General features: G+C 46.5%; 1 long non-coding RNA gene across 1 annotated transcript; it reads left to right on the top strand.

The window, feature by feature from the left end:
* The first annotated feature begins 230 nt into the window (after window positions 1-230).
* Window positions 231-16,458, top strand: LOC143443513 (uncharacterized). Its single transcript, XR_013112592.1, has 4 exons — window positions 231-346; window positions 11,454-11,762; window positions 11,946-12,034; window positions 15,543-16,458. It is a non-coding gene; the product is annotated as an uncharacterized LOC143443513 (long non-coding RNA).

The raw sequence follows: 16,458 nt of genomic DNA on the forward strand, positions 1-16,458 counted from the left end.
TGGGGGAGGCTGAACAATCAGTTGCTGCTTCACCAGAGCAGACCCACGAGTGCAAGCAGGAGGTGAAGGTTCCTGTGTTTCTCTTCATGCTGTCCTGTAATTTCCTCCTCTATAATACATAATTTCGAACCTCTGCGTGCTGCATAGACATCGGCCCACTGGGACTTACTGAACCTGCTTGTCTTTCATCTTTTCTGATAATGCCCATTTCTGTTCTCTCTCAGGGATCTGACCAGATAGAACCAAACAAGGGAAGAAGCAGGTCTACTCGGTGTGGAACCCCAAGTGTCCCCGGCGTGACTGTCCAACTTTCAGAACTCAGCTGTGTTTGGAGCATCCATCTTAGGTTTTTGTATTTGATTTCTATTTTATCTTTCTTCCTTATCAACTACCTTATTTAACTTTTTTGGGCTTATTTTAAATGTGGCTGTCTGGCTTTTGAGCTATACAAGTAACTTTGTATTTCTGTTTATTTCTAATCTTTGTTTTCTCTAATACATGTATCCTGGTGTCTAGATACTGCTTTGAAAAAAGTTGGCAAGCTTAAAAATCAGAGTGTCCTGTCATCCGTTTCTTAGTGGTTGATAATTTCCACCATGATGGTTTAGAGGCTAGGCCTATAATCCCTCTACTTGGGAGGCTGACAAAGAGGGTTTTGTGAATTCTAGGCCAACCAGCGGTATAGTTTTTAAAAAGGAGCTAGGCCTGGTGGTATTAATCCTAACATTGGTGGATCTCTGTGAGTTCGAGGCCAGCCTGGTCTACAGAGTGAGTTCCAGGGCTACACAAAGAAACCCTGTCTCAAAAAGAGAGAAAGAAGGAAAGAAAGAAGGAAAGAAAGGAAGGAAGAAAGAAAGAAAGAAAGAAAGAAAGGAAGAGAGAAAGAAAGGAAGAAAGTCAAATAGTCCAGGGTGCACACCTTTAATTCCAACACTCTGGAGGCAAAGACAGATCTGTGAGTTCGAGGCTGGGCTTCTCTTTATAGCTCTATACATCAAGTTCCAGACCAGACAGGGCTACATAGAGAGACTGTCTCAAAAAACAAAACAAAGCAAAACAAAAAAGGAAACAAAGAACAGAAGCATTAGTTCAGGGGTGAAGGCACAGCACAAAGGTACTTCCTTGCCTCACATGTGGGAAGTCCTAGGTTCACCCCTAGTGTTACCCCCCCCCCCCAATGTAGAAGGGGGAAAGTTTGAAAGAGGAAGGGAATCAGCAGAAGGGGATGGGGGGGTTGAATGCGACAAAGTACATTATAGAAATTATGAAAACATTATGAAACTCCATCATTATGTATCATTAATACATGCTATATAATATTTAGTAACTCCTCTTTAGCCTGGCCAGGAAGTGGAGCTCAGAGGTAGAAACTTGCTGAGAGACTCTTGGTTCAATCACCAAGAGTAAAACAAACAAAACAAACAAAAACACACAAGAAGAGAGAGCAACTTCCTATCCTTATTCTCCAGCCTCTAGCAGTCTCTAATCTGCTCTCTCTCAGTCTCAGTGAGAATGCTATCCTGGGCACTTGATGGACATCTCTCACGACCATCTTCATGTATCTTACATAGTGTAGTGTCTTTAAGGTCCATCTTTGTTGTTGTATGTACTAGCTCAGCAATTCTTTACAGACTGAGTAACAGCCCATAACGGGCACATGTGGCTTACCCATATGTCAGTCACCACTTGTGTTGTTTCGGTGTTTTGGCTTCTGTGGGTGATGCTGGGGACCAAATGTCTGTATTAATAAGGACTAGAAGTGTTAGATAATAAACAATGTCTATGTTTATCATTTTGGGAGAGGGGAAACCAGCTGTTTTCCCCTTGCTGCCCTGCTTTAACGTTCCCACCAACACTGTAGAAAGATGTCAAGACCTTTGGTTTCTAATGCAAGAAATCACTGTACGACTCAATGCTGAAGCTTGCCACTTTTCTTCTAAGAGGTACATAGTCTTAGTTCTAATGTTTAAGTTCTAGACAATTTCCAGTTAATTTTTGATGTATGAGGTTGGGTTCCATTTTTGTCCTTTCTTACATTCATTTTCTACTTTTTCTCATAACATAGCAAGACTCTGTCTGAAGAGAAAGCTGAGTTTTTAATTTGGTCTCGGACCCGTGTACTTGGCTGAAGGTCCCCACTAGCTCCGGCAGTCACACGTGCGTGTCATTCATTCCTTACCACTCTCTATGTCTTGGATCTGCTCGTGTTTTTATTTCCTTCCTTTCCACTCTGGATGTGTTGTTATTTGTAAGCGAACGCCTTCCTGTCTTCTATGCACACAGACTGCTGTGGAAAACTAATTATGCTAGTTCTAAAGTCTTATTCTGCTTGTTCAGTTACCCGTGGGTCCTTGAACATTTCCCATGATGCTCTTGATTCAGCTTTTGTGATGCTTGTTTCTTTGGGTGTGTGTTCAATCAGTGGCTCAGGGCTGTGAGCTCCATGGCTTTTCATTTCCTGTTTACCCAGTGAAGATGCTCCAGTTCTTCCTGCCGCTCCCTCCTAGGCAACAGGGAGGAACATCTAGTCTTGGATTTGTGTGCCCAATGAAGCACTTTCCAAGGTCGGACTACCTGGTCTAATGGGGTTGTCCAGACTCTGGCCTCTAGAGCCCAGGAGTCTTACTATTTTGTAAGTTGAGGAAAGCACAGGGCCCAAACTTCTGCTCTCAGCAGCAGCCCGGCACCCTGTGTACCTTTCCTTGCAGACTTGAGCACAATCTGCCTTTCACAGGATGTTTGGAATTTATTTTATTATCTTGCCAATTGTTTTAGAAAGGAACTAAAATGGCCTCATTGGCTTTATCCTGTTCTCTGTAAAAAAAAAAAAAAATGGATATATCATTCCTCTTCCCAAATGTTACCATGGAGTGGGCACGGATCATGTTGAGACAGTTCCTTGTGCACTGAGTCCTTTCAGGTATCTGAGAGCCATCACATTGCCTACTGGCAAGCAAGCTAGAAGGTGCCCATGGGGACTCATAGAATCAAAATGTCCAAGGGCCTTCCCACACTGAGTCCCAGTCCTGAGACGTTTCCAGAGATTCTAGGGGCTTCACTGGAGTGCCTGTGTAGTCACTATACCTGCTGGCTGCTGTGGCACAGTCATGGTTCACAGTCCTAGTGCTGGTGTGGGACCTTGCACAGACAGAGCACACTCCCCCCCACCGCCCCCACTCCCCTGCAGCATGGACTTGCATGCACAAGAGCTTGGAAGCTTGCAGTACCCTGGAGCCGGTTATCCTTTCCTTTCCATGGCCGCCTCTGTTATTTCCTCATCCTTTCCCATCTTCTCTCCAGGAGTTTGTTGCCACTTCTTGTCTTGGCTGTGCTCCCTATGGTAACCAGCTGTGCTGTGGGAAGACATGAGAGACTGGATCAGGTCCAGGCCCTTCCACTGGCTCAGTCCCAGACCTGGGAGGTGAGGTTCATCTTTCCTACTGCCTTAGCTGAGGAGGTGTGGGTACATAATGGAAAAAAAAAAACCAGGCATCAGATGCTCAGTTACAGAGGCCTCATGTGGTATAGTCACTCTTTGGGGTGAAGCATGGGGCTCACCCTGCCATGTCTCATGTACTTCTGGCGGCGGGCACCGAAGCCTTGCGCCACCGCTCCTTCTTTTTCCACCCACATTCTTGTCTTATCCTCCCTCCGTGGCAAACACTGGGGCATGTTCAAATAGGACAGATATCATTATTAGCTTGGGCTAACAGCCTTAAATGTGTTAGATGGCTAAAAGGCTGCCACATAGGATCTGACTGTTCAAATAGAACAGGTTTGAGATCTCGGGGGCATGCTAGACAAGAGGCCTTATTGCTCTGAGAATGTTACAGCTCTGGGAAGCCGGGAGAGTGTTGCTTCAGGGGTCTACTGAGAGCACTCCCTGGCAGGGCAAGACCCTGGGAAGCAGCTCACCAGTGGAAGCAGCAGAAGTCAGCAAGGCTGGGAGCAGCTGCAGGAGGGACTTCCCATCCGAAGCCCAAGTTTTAGGGGCCGAGGCAGAAATGAGTCGGCCTGCTTGAGGCTGGCTAGAGTGAGCTCTCTACGCAGAGAGGAAAGGAGACTGGGCAAAAGCCTCGTGTGCAGGGAGCCTCTGCTGAGTCCATCTCCAGTGAGTCTCGAAGGCAGTCTTCCTTCTCTTTGTCTCAGGACAAGTACATTAATTGAAAATTAGCTGGGTCCTGATTGGCTAAATGTGTGTATGCAAATAAGGTGAGAAGTGGGGCCAATCAGGGAAAGCAGAGTTGTCAAATTTTTCTGTCTGCTCCAGTTGCTTCATCAATCTTTGAAGGCTGCTGCCTGCTTCTCCTCTTGCTTGAGGTTCTGTCAGTTTTATTCATCTGATTTACATTCAGCCAGGGGCTTACATTTCTTTTGCCCCTGAGGCTTGAGTAACTTGCAGGGAGCCTCATATCAGGAAGCTCTGTATTGGGGGGGGTGAAGGTGGGAGTGGGGGTGGGGTGGGGTAGCTCTCATCCCCATCCACAGGAGTGGAACCCCATCTTCAGGTCCAAAGAATGGCTTCAGGTCCAAAATGGAAGTTGTCTGGGTACAGACAACTCAAACAAGCAGCAAGAGGCCCTAAGCTGGCCAGGTATGACCCTGCAGCTGGGATCAGGTCTAGTTCCGGCTATTGGAACAGGACTTCACCCTCTGTCTCCCTCTGCAAAGTGGCTGTTACCATGTTTGTGGGATGTGGCCATACTGACCAGCTAAGCAAAGAAAGTCCTTCCTCGAATTTTCTACTTCTGTTCCTGCTTTCTCTATCTAGTCATTCATTCATTCACATACTCATTCACTAATTCATTCAACGAGTGTGATTGAAAGCCTGCTATGAGCCTCACCATGTAACCGTAGACCTCTGAAGGACATGAATCGCCATTCACTGCCTCCCGACCATCTTCTGTAGTTTATGGATGCTCCCAGCTCAGAGCCTATTGGCTGCTTTCTTGAAGCTGACATGTCAGAGCTGAAAAACCAGAATTGTAGACAGAACTTTTTCTCCAGTTATGGTCTCTTAGAGACAAAACAAAGCATGTTAATAACAGCACCCACATTGGAGTGAGACAGATGAGGATGACCCACTGGGCATTGATCAAGTATAAAGCTCCATTAAAACGATTAAAATCTGCCCAAATCAATGTTAGTATTGATAATAAGTTCTTAAAGATGATCTGTTATGCCCTCTGACATTCATTTTCTGGTAAAGAAGCAAAGACATGGAGATGAGGCAGCTAGGCCCCGAAGGGACAGCTATTGGAGCCTCTCTTGCGGCTTAGGGATGCTTTTCTAGTTTGCTTCATTGTTGTGATACAACACTGAGCAAAACCAGCTTGGGGGAGGAAAGGTGTATGTGGCTTATGGGTTACATCCATTGAAGGAAACTGAGGCAGGAAGCTGGATGCAGAAATGGAAGCAGCGACCGTAGAGAGCAAGTGCTGCTTACTGGCTTGCTTTTTAAAAAGTCCTGCGGTCTTTTAGAAAATGCAAACATCGAAAAAATAGTTAAGTATTTTATTACTCCAAGAGAAAAGAATTTTAGCAGAGCTACAATTGGATGAAAGTGAAGCCAACATCCAGCAATGCACATCTAATCCTCTAGCTCAGTGCCCAGTGTCTTGGACTCACTCATTAGGTTCTGGGCTCCAGAGACCTTGCAGAAGTCCCAAGGTGGGACTCTGCCATCACAACACACACATCTTGTCCAGTAGGCTCAGGCCAGCTTCAATCCACTCCCACTATTGCTCTTGGTGGTCACCAGACAGTTTACAGTATAACTGGGGTCCTCCGCTGCAACCAAGGATGCACCAATAGTTTCCTGGCCACTCTGACCCTCCTACATGGTAGGAACCCCCCTTCAGCCCCTTATGTGCTGGGCTTACACTGCAACTGAGGCTGTACCTTCACCCATGGCCACTCCTGGCCTCTCCAAGGAAACTGTGACCCTGCCACACAGTGCCAAGCCTCAGTTGCTCTCCATGACCCAGCCACGTGATCAAAACTAATACCACAAAGGAGACTCTACCACATTACCAAGTTTGCCTGCCAGCTTGAGGGTGCAGCTTTGTCTCTATTGGGCCACAGCTTTGTGTGCTGACCTGGAGGGTATTCACCCCAGACGATTTCTCCTTAGTGATACTTGTGTCTTAGTAATCACAGCAGATTTTTCCAGCCCCAAGTGACCAGTGTCCATTGTCAGTAAAGCATAGGTTTCACATCCAGATTCTGAATTAAAAGAAAAGTTGCCCAAATGGTCCCAGAAGAGTTTTTTTTTTTTTTTTTTTTTTTTTTTTTTTTTTTTTTTTTCCGAGACAGGGTTTCTCTGTGTAGCCCTGGCTGTCCTGGAACTCACTCTGTAGACCAGGCTGGCCTCGAACTCAGAAATCCACCTGCCTCTGCCTCCCAAGTGCTGGGATCAAAGGCGTGCGCCACCACCGCCCGGCCCCAGAAGAGTTTTTTAAAATTTATTTATTTTATGTGTATGAGTATACTGTAGCTGTCTTCAGACACACACCAGAAGAGGGCATCAAACCCCATTACAGATGGATGTGAGCCACCAAGTGGCTGCTGGGAATTGAACTCAGGACCTCTGGAAGAGCAGCCAGTGCTCTTAACCGCTGAACTATCTCTCTAGCCCCCTAGCACCAAATTCTAAATGTGTGATCCTTCCCACATATCAACATGGTCATGGTCACAGCAACACCCCACGTTCCTGGTGCCATTTCTGTTCTAGTTTGCTTCTCTGTCACTATAATAAAACACTGACCAAAAGCACCTTAAGGAAGGAAAGAGGCTTTTGTATAGGTTAAGATCCACTATCTAGGGAAACCAGGACAGAATTCAAGGTCGGAACTGAAGCAGAGGCCACAGAGGAATGCTGCCTACTGACTCACATTCTGCTTTCTTCCCCCCTCCCCCTCATTAATTTATTCTTTATCCACTTTACATCCCCATCAAAGCCTCCCTCCTCCCATTCCCTCCTCACAGAGCCCCTTCCCCCCATGCCCCCTCCCCTTCTCCTCTGAGAAGGGGGAGCTCCCTTCGAGCTCTGGCACCTCAAGTCACTTCAAGATTGAGGTGCCCACCCTGGTACCTCAAGTCACTTCAAGATTAGGTACATCCTTTCCCATACTGAAACCAGACAAGGCAGTCTAGTTAGGTGAATGGGCTCCACAGACAGGTAACGGTACCAACTAGATTTCTCATACAGCCCAGAGCCACCTTACCGTGGGTGGCATCACCACAGTGGGCTTGGGGCCTCTTCCTTCAATTAGCAATCGTGACACTACCCCACAGTATCCTGTTCCATCACCAAAGGACTTGCACATTCTTCCTGCCTGTCTCTTCCTCCCCAAGGGCTATTTGGAGCGGGTCCAGACTCTTGTAATCGCAGGCCTGCAAGAACAATTTCGACTTCGGCCACAGGGAGGCGCTTCCTGGGTGGAGAGACTTGTGACTAGTGCTAAGGGTCAAGGCAGTGAGAGGGCTGTGAGATGCTCTGTGCTACCTCCCTGGTTTTGCAAAGCCAAGTCCAGTAAAGACTTGTCTTTTCTTGGTGACTTTCACTAGTGCAGGCTGAGGGAGCCACACAAAAAGAAACAGAGAACCGAGGATTACTGAGTTAGGGACTAGGGGAAAAGCATCACTTTCCAGCTGTGACTTTACATCTGAGGATCTCAGGGCTCCTTTGTGATGTGGCCTGGCCTGGCACCACTCTAGGGCCCAACACTACCCAAGGCTGACCCAGACAGTGTGTGGCTTAGGATCTCTGAGGCTGGGCTCCCAAACAGCCCAGCTGGCACTTCCAAGCCCCAACCCAGCCTCTTAGTGCAATCTATGGGCAACTACTTTTTCATGATTGTGGGAGTCCCTGCTGGCTTGGAAGGGATCCCAGTGGTCAGAGCCTGGTTTCCAATACCCTGGGCTTCCTAAACAGCCCTCCATGCAACCAGTGTTGGTTTCCACTTAGCTACAGAAGAGCTACTGCCTTGGACTCACCCACCAGCAATGTGTGCAGGAAGGAATCTTCTCTGTGGCGGGGACAGACCTGGTGATCCCTCCTGGTGACCTATCCATTCACTAGGATCACTATCTAGGAGGTCACAAATGTCTGCTCCTGAGTGATCCAGGAAATGCACCCAGTTCTTGGGGGGCTCCCAAGCTGTGGCTTCTGAATGCTGCCCTGACAGAGGCAGGCATGCCAGAACCCAGCAGTGGTCCCTGACAATGGATGTAACTTATGGACAGCACCAAAATGGCCACAGTAGGGAGGGGAAGCTGAAGAATGAAGCAAAGGAGTAGAGCACAGATAAAGGCTGGGAGGGTCCAGACAGGAGAGCCTGCAGACCCTGGTCACCAGAAGAGAGCAGAGTTCAAAGTCTCCAGGGTCCCAGTCCACAGCCCGAGAATTGCCAGCTCGCAACTCTTTTCCACATAGGGCTAAGGCTCCCGGTCCTTGAGACCTGCACGGAGACTAAATCAAACAGTGTCACTTGCCACTGCTACTCACTCACTTACTGCCACTGTCCCTGCTGTCAAACACAGAGGAAAACAGAAGTGCTGGAGGCCAGCATGTAGGAATCCCGGTCATTTGATTTGTGACAGAATCCTTTTATCTATATGAAAACTCTTTATCCCAATTATAAAGGAGTTCACCTGTGAAGAGGCTTAGAAGCTGAACCCAGGTAAGCTCCTCAACCTCCAGTAAAACAAGAGCACTTGACAGTTCCGCCTCAGCAGAAAGCAATGGGCTAACCTACCTCTGTGTGTGGCTCTCCCCTTCCCAGTGGAGAAAAGGGGTGAGAGAGAGAGAGAGAGAGAGAGAGAGAGAGAGAGAGAGAGAGAGAGGAAGAAGAAGAAGAAGAAGAAGAGGAGGAGGAGGAGGAGGAGGAGGAGGAGGAGGAGGAGGAGGAGGAGGAGGAGGAGGAGGAGATCTCCACTCCATTTAACATCCCAACTGGTCCACCAGGTTCTGTATTCTTCCTTTTGAAGAACCAAGCATCCTGATGGTAGTAGTGAGCTTTTCAGTGATTTTGAGGATCTGAGATACCTCAGGTGGGCTTCCAAAGATAAGCGTATTTAGCTTACAGTGTTGGAGGTGACGGGCATGGCTCGGTTCTGGTGAGGGTCTTTACTGTGTCTCATCATGGCAGACAGCAATGGCAGGAGATGGATGAGGCAGGTGGTCAGTTACTATGTGGAAAGCAAAAGAGAAGAACTCAAGGGTGGGACCACAACCCTCTTCCAAGAGCTGCCTTCATCTTTTCTGATGATGGGGTACCTGTGAGCCAGGGATCTCCCACCAGGTCCCAACTCTTAAAGGTCCCACAGTCTCTCCTAATACTGCTACTTGGGGACTCAGGCTTCAAGTCACAGATCTTTGAGAGACAACCAGATCATATCCAAGCTATAGCACCCCTCTCCCAGGCAAGGTATCAGTTGACTTCCAAGAAACCCTGTCAGCCTCTGGGAGTTTATTATTCTCTAAAAATATTGTTTTTATTGTTGAGTGTGCCTGCCCTGTTAGACTTGGTGAGGACGTTTTGGGAGACTGTGTGAGTTTGTATTGCTGGTGAGAGCTTTCCTTGTATCTTACATGTGCCACCTCCACACTCATTTGAGGTGATCTCACCTGACACCATTTGTTGACATTGAAACAGGTGTTTGGAGAGCTTGAGGGATGTGCCCACACTTGCACAGCCAGTGAGTGACATGATGGGGACTAAGATTGGCTGTGGCTGATGCAGTCTGTAACAACTCAGCATCTCCTTCCTAAAACTGCTCTGTGTGGTCTCCATGCAGTCCCGTCACCCAGGAACACCTTGAGCTTCCAAATAAGAGAACCATGGGCCATGGAGGTCCTCAAAATCAACCTTCACAGACTGGGGACTTGCTCACTCTTGTGGGGGTGCACATTGTATATTTCTTTCCAGGGAGGCTGTCCAGCACCTCACCTTTGTGCACATCAGTGTTTGGCCTCCTGTTCTTTAAGTACTGGCAGCAGAGTCCCAGCTGTGCTGAGGGGGAAGGGACATTGTCTGCCTGCAGCATCCACAAGGCACCTGCTGCATCTCTACCTTCAGCAGGGCCTTTCTTGGTGTTGATGAGAAGGTCCATCAGGCGAAACATCTGACCTCCAGGAATCTTCTGAAGGGCCACTTGGTTGTTGTCCTTGGTGCTGATCAACAGGTTGCCTGCTTGTGACCACCTTCCAAGGACCTCAGCCCCCAGTCCACCTCCCCAAGGTGGAGAAGGGATTATCCACTCTCTATATCAAGCTGGATTAGACTGGCTATGGTAGCACATGCCTGTCATTCTTGCGCTTGGGAAACTGAGAAAGGAGAATGGAGAATTCAAGATCAACTAAGGTTTCATAGTGAAACCCTGTCTAAAGAAGATGAAGAAGGAAGACAAGGAAGAGGAGAAGGAAAAGAGGGGGGAAGGGGAGGAGGAAAAGGAGAAGAGAGAGGGGGAAAAGGAGGAGGAGGAGAAGAGAGGGGGAGGGGGAGGAAGAGGAGAAGAGAGGGTGAAGGGAGGAGGGGGGAGGAAGAGGAGGTTAATTTCAGGCAGGATTCTAAGTTTTAGGCTAGAACAAGGAAGTAGGTTTCAGACATGAAAATGACTTTGGGCTAGGACAGAGAAGTTGGCTCAGATATTGTGGTCATCCTAATAAACCCTTAGGAACAGTGAGTAAGTGTTTCTAAGGAGTGTTCACAGAATTTTGATTGTTGCCTTGCTTGTTCTTTGACTATCTGTGTTTATTGTCTTTCTTGTTCCTTGACTATTTGCATCTATTGTATTGCTAGTTCCTCAACCTAGAACTGACCTTAATACTTGCATGTAATTAAAATGGTATAAAAGCAAAAAAGAGAAGGGGGGATGGGTTAGGGGTTTCTAGGGAGGGGAAATGGGAAAAGAGGATGGCATCTGAAATGTAAATAAATAAAATATCTTAAAAAAAGGTGACAACTGAACTTCAGAAACACCTTCCCCCTTCCCAGCACTGTGGCTGGTGCCTGTAAACATGTGGTCAGGATCTGGTCTGTCCCTGGTGCTGACCCTCTCCTAGAGCAGTGGAGACCTGAAGGCTCACATCCACACCCTCTCTCAGTTGTCCAGACATCTCACACCCAAGTGCACAACCCTAGGAAGAGCCTTGTATAAAGCAGCTTTTCTAATGGGTCCAGGATGGGGATCTGAAATTCAGCCCAGGACATACAAAACCTCTTTTTTTCTCTTCCTTCCTTCCTTCCTTCCTTCCTTCCTTCCTTCCTTCCTTCCTTTCTTTTTTTTTGAGACAGGGTTTCTCTGTGTAGCCCTGGCTGTCCTGGAACTCACTCTGTAGACCAGGCTGGCCTCGAACTCAGAAATCCGCCTGCCTCTGCCTCCCAAGTGCTGGGATCAAAGGTGTGCGCCACCACCACCCGGTGCACAAAACCTCTTTTTTCTTCTAGGTCCTTCTGGCCCTGTTAATTCCTCAAAGGTACACACTGTACACTAGTCTCATGCACAAGCTCTTGGCCCAGAGAGAGAAAACGTGTCCCAGTTCCATGCTGTAGAGGCACGAAGAGTGTCCCTCCGCATTCCCATGGAAATGTCCAGTGCCATAATGAGAAAACAGGAAAAGTAGGAATCCATGGAGGAACTTGAGGTGTGGCCTAGACACCTCAGAAAATTTAAAACCTTGGAAGAACACAAAGGAAGCAAATACTTTCTAGTGGCTCAGCATTAAGAATTCCCTCTGACTTCTCTTCACAAACCAGGTAAGAAGAGAGTAGAGCGCTTTCACTTCCAGAAGAGGGAGGGAGGCTCTGGGAGAGGGGCGAGGAGAAGCCAAATAAAAGCTTCCAGAGTTCTTGTTCTTACTTGCTTAGACAGGCAAGTTTAATGAACAATAACATATTTGACGATGTGTGCTTGTGTGCACATGATTCCCTCATGTGTAGGTGAAGACAATGACTACAGTCCTAACCAGGCACAGAAGAGAGGTCATGCAAGGCATGGTGGGCATAGCTGTCAGCCTAACACCCAGCAGGTAAAGACAAGGTTTGAAAAACGTGGCCATGCTGTGCTTAAAGGCATGTTTTATGCTTTGCTTTTGCTTACTTTTCTGTCAATTGGACTTTTTTTTTTTTTTTTTTGGATATGTAGTTTGCTATCTGACATTAATTTAAGGGAGTCAAAATGTCATTTTATATTGATATAATATTTTAATATTGATATTGTATCCAGCCCCCTCTTCTCATCCCGATGTTCCCATTATAAGTACTTATTATTTAAGTAGCTGTTCCACAGTTCTTAAATACTGTGGTCCAGGTGTTCATCCTGCATCTCCTTTCCTCTTGGAAGGTTTGATGCTCATGAACTGGTCACACTCATCCTTTGGTTCAGCTTTTTTACTCATTGGTTGGCGCAGAATAACTTACCAGCCGTTTATGTGCTGGGTTGGAAACCCAGTGTCCTAAGAGCAGAGTTGGAGAATGACCCTGAGAGTCCTCTCTACCGGAAGAGGCTTGCTGACACCACCCCTCCAATTCTTCCAAGGAGTTATTGAAATTCATGATGCTACCCCCATTTCTGTGACAGAAGACAAGTATTCTCAATCGCTGACACTAATGGAACAGTTTCTTCCTTCCTAAATGTGGTGGAAAATGTCACTTTTCAAAGAAGGGAGAGATACCATCAAATTTAAGCGTTTGGAATCGGCAAGCTGTGAGAACGGTCTGAATTCCCCCCTTTCCTGGGGCCTGGGAAAAAGAAAAAGAAAAAAAAGAGTTTTAGTGTTTAGATTTTTAAGATAATTGGAATTTTTGAACTCGAACTGAATGTATTTGTATTATGAGATGGTCATAGGCCAGGATTGGAATGTTATGGTTTAGATGGAAAATATCCCCTTTAATAAGTTTACCCATGTGTTTGAACACTTGTTTACCAGCTGATGGTGCTGTTTTGGGAACTTGTGGATCCTTTGGGAAGTAGAGCCTAGTTTGAGGAAGTGGCTCTCTGGGTTGGGAGGGGGGGGGAGCCTTGAGGTTCATAATCAACGCCCACTTCCTGACTCGTCTGTACCTTCTGGTTTACTGAGGTATAAGTAAGAAGCCTCATGTTCCCATGATCACGGGGCTAGCCTGCTACCAGGATGAATGTATCCCATCAAAATATGAACCAAAATAAACTCATTCCTTTAAAAGAATAGGTTTAAGCAAATTGGAAGATAATTTAATGCATGTTTGTATGCATGCATGTATTTATGTATGTGTTCTGGGGATAAAACCCAGGGATTTGCACATACAAATCAGACACCTCACTTTAATGTACACCTCCAGCCCAGAAAAGGAGACAATTCTGCAAAGAACTCTAGCTCTGAATGGGAGGAGACTGACTGTGTGGAAGCTGAGAGGCATACACAGAGAAGTCTAAGGTATCTTCAAAAAAGAAAGGTTAGATGTTCAAATGGAGATCAAAGAGAGACTCAGGGGAAGCTGTCTATAGCAGAATATGCCACACAAAACATAGTTGCCTGAGACCAGACTATCACCCCTCAAAATAAGCCTGGGAGAGATACAATAAGGCACTCAAAATATGTTTCCTTGGCTGGAGGACTATTTTGAGAACTAGCAGACAGGATGTGTCTTCTGGTGTTCAGGTACAAAAGTCCAGAAGTCTAGATCCAAGGTCAAAAGAAATGTACGTATTCTACTTTCGTGGGAAATGTCCAGTGTCCTCTAAAGTGGGCGCGCCAATCTCCACTCCTGTTGGCTGGGTTTGGAGGTCTCATTTGGGCTGCTCTGTGATAAGTAGCAGCCTGCCACCAAGGTGTTTGTCCCATGACTTTGAATCTGGCCCCCTCCATTGCAAACTTAAAAAAAGCAAATATTGATTTTGGATCATGGCTCCAGAGATTGCTATTATTGTCTATTATTCTGTTCCCTTGGCCCCCGACTCACAAGAAAATAACTTCGAGATGACTATTTCCCTCAGAGAAGAAGCGTCTTGTCATTTGCCCAAGTGCCTCCTTTTCTTCACCTCCCACTCCCTTTCTCTGGCAACTACCGCGATACTTGTCTGCTTCTCTGAGTTGAACTGTTTCAGATCCCACATGCCCCTTCTGTACCTAGGCCTACCTCTTCTGCACAGCCTGCCTGAACACTAGTTTAGATTCATGGGATGAGTGTCATAAATAAGAACAGCCAAGAACTGTAACTAAATTTGGTGTGCCTTTGTCCTCTGGCAGCAATGTCATATCCAAATGTATGAGAAAAGAGCCTGAAGGGGGTTTCCCCAGGGAAGGCTCTGGGTCCTGGTCACACCCATGGGATGACACGCTGGGTCCATAGCATAAGCCTGGGCTCAGATGGATGTGAGCGTTGCATGTGGAGCCCACTAGTCTGGAGCACAGAGCTCAACTGAGTTTTGTGAGTTGTTTCTGCACAATCCTATTTCAGGGGTAGTGAGAACATCTAAACTTGCTGTCAGTTGGCTAGAAATTAGGCATGGGACCCCGGAGTTTGTAGCTGGTGTTGTCAGGTCTGGGCCCTTTGCCCTATGACATCTGGGGTCACTGTTGCCCTTGTGTGGCACAGAGAGCTTTCTCTGCTTGCCTCACTACAGCCCCACCCCCTTCTGCTTTGGGTCTTCCACATCAGCTCACCCTCTGCTGGACTGCCATGGTGCCTACCACCCTCCCCTCCCCTAAATCCCCATGTGGCTGTCAGCCCATTAGTGCATGTTCCCTGAGTTTGGTTCCCAGGGAGCGTCTGCCATCTTCTAATGTATAACATAAGTGGCCTATTTGCTTGGCATACTGTAGCCACCCACCTCTGCAGTGCCCATGCAGGAAAGGACTTTTAAGTGTTTGATCACTGTCCCAGTACATGGTACAGGGCAGATGTTCAAGGAATGCTAATCCTATATATGGTTGTTCACACAGCAGTGTTCAAAATAACAAAACCATGACAGCCCTAAGTTCCTAATAATGGTAAATTGAATATGCATATTATAGTAATGTCCTACTTAGGGTTTCTATTGCTGTGTGAAGGGACCATGACCAAAAACAACTTGGGGAGGAAAGGGTTATTTTATCTTGCAACTCTCATGTCACAGTCCATCAGTGACGGTAAATCAGGGCAGAAACTGAAGGCAGGAGCTGAAGCAGAAGCCATGGAGGAACAGTGCTTGCTGGCTTGCTTCTGAAGGCCCGCTCAGCCTGCTTTCTTATGTAATGTGGGACCACTTTCTCAAGTGAGTCACTAATCAAGAAAATGCCCTTACAGCCTTGCCCACAGCCCATCTGGTGGAGGCATTTTCTCACATGAGGTCCCTTCTTCCCAGATGTATGTAGGTTTGTCTCACGTGACAAAAACCAACTGGCACAAGTATCTTTTAAAAATTAATAAATAAAAATTGTATGTATTTATGGTACACTGTTTTGAAGTACATATTGTTGTGGAATGGTTAAACTGAAGTAATTAGTATTTTAAAAATCTCACATTTTTATCATTTATAATTGTTGTTTTGGCCTTTTTTTTTTTTTTTTTTGACAGAGTCTGATGTAGTCAGGCTGGCCTCCAGCTTATCTGAAGATGACTTTGAACACCTGATGTTTCTTGCCTTCAGCTCCCAAGTGTGAGGATTACAGGTCAGCAATCCCAGTCCATGTAGTGCTGGGATCAGATCTAAGGCCTCATGAACACTAGGCAAGCACTTACTGAGGTACATCCCCGACCCTATTTGTCATTCTTTGCTGGTGACATATTAGGGTACACTTACACATCAGTGCACCAGACAATTATCATGAATAAATTATGGCCATTTTCAAATTTGGTCTTAATAAAAACAGCTTGAGTATGCCTTATCCAGGATGCTTGGGTCAGATATGTTTTGAATTTTAGACATGTTGAGATCCTGCAATATTTGCATAGACACAGTGAGATATCCAAGGGGAGGGGCCCACACTCAGACACACAGCTCACTGGTGTTCTGTATACATGTTACACATACAACCTGGGACATCTACCATACTTTAGAGCATCTGCTCTTTGGCTGACTGAAACCCACATCAGGAAGAGAGGTGTGGCATTTGCCACTTGGGATATTTTTAAAAAATCATATTTTGGTGCATTTTGAATGTCAGATTCTTGGAGTAGGGACATTCAACCTGTTCATAAATGTGATGCAGAGTTATGACCCTGTTTACAAAGTGAAAAACCCCACCATACTCACTGGAGTGGAAGTTCTTACAGTGACAGGAGAACGATTCCCAAGGGACACTTGAGGGAGGAGGTTTGGGAGTGTGTCCCCGCCAAGGGACCTGAGAGGGTTCTCCGAAACAGCACTGTCCTACTTCTCTCCCCAAGTGGTGGCTTTTGTGGGCGTTCTCATTCTGATCATCTCCAGGCTGTAAACAGACATTCACACATTCTTCTGAATGTAGGACATAGTTCACAATATAAAAAACAG

Source organism: Arvicanthis niloticus, chromosome 9, assembly GCF_011762505.2.
Source record: "Arvicanthis niloticus isolate mArvNil1 chromosome 9, mArvNil1.pat.X, whole genome shotgun sequence".
Lineage (NCBI taxonomy): Eukaryota > Metazoa > Chordata > Mammalia > Rodentia > Muridae > Arvicanthis > Arvicanthis niloticus.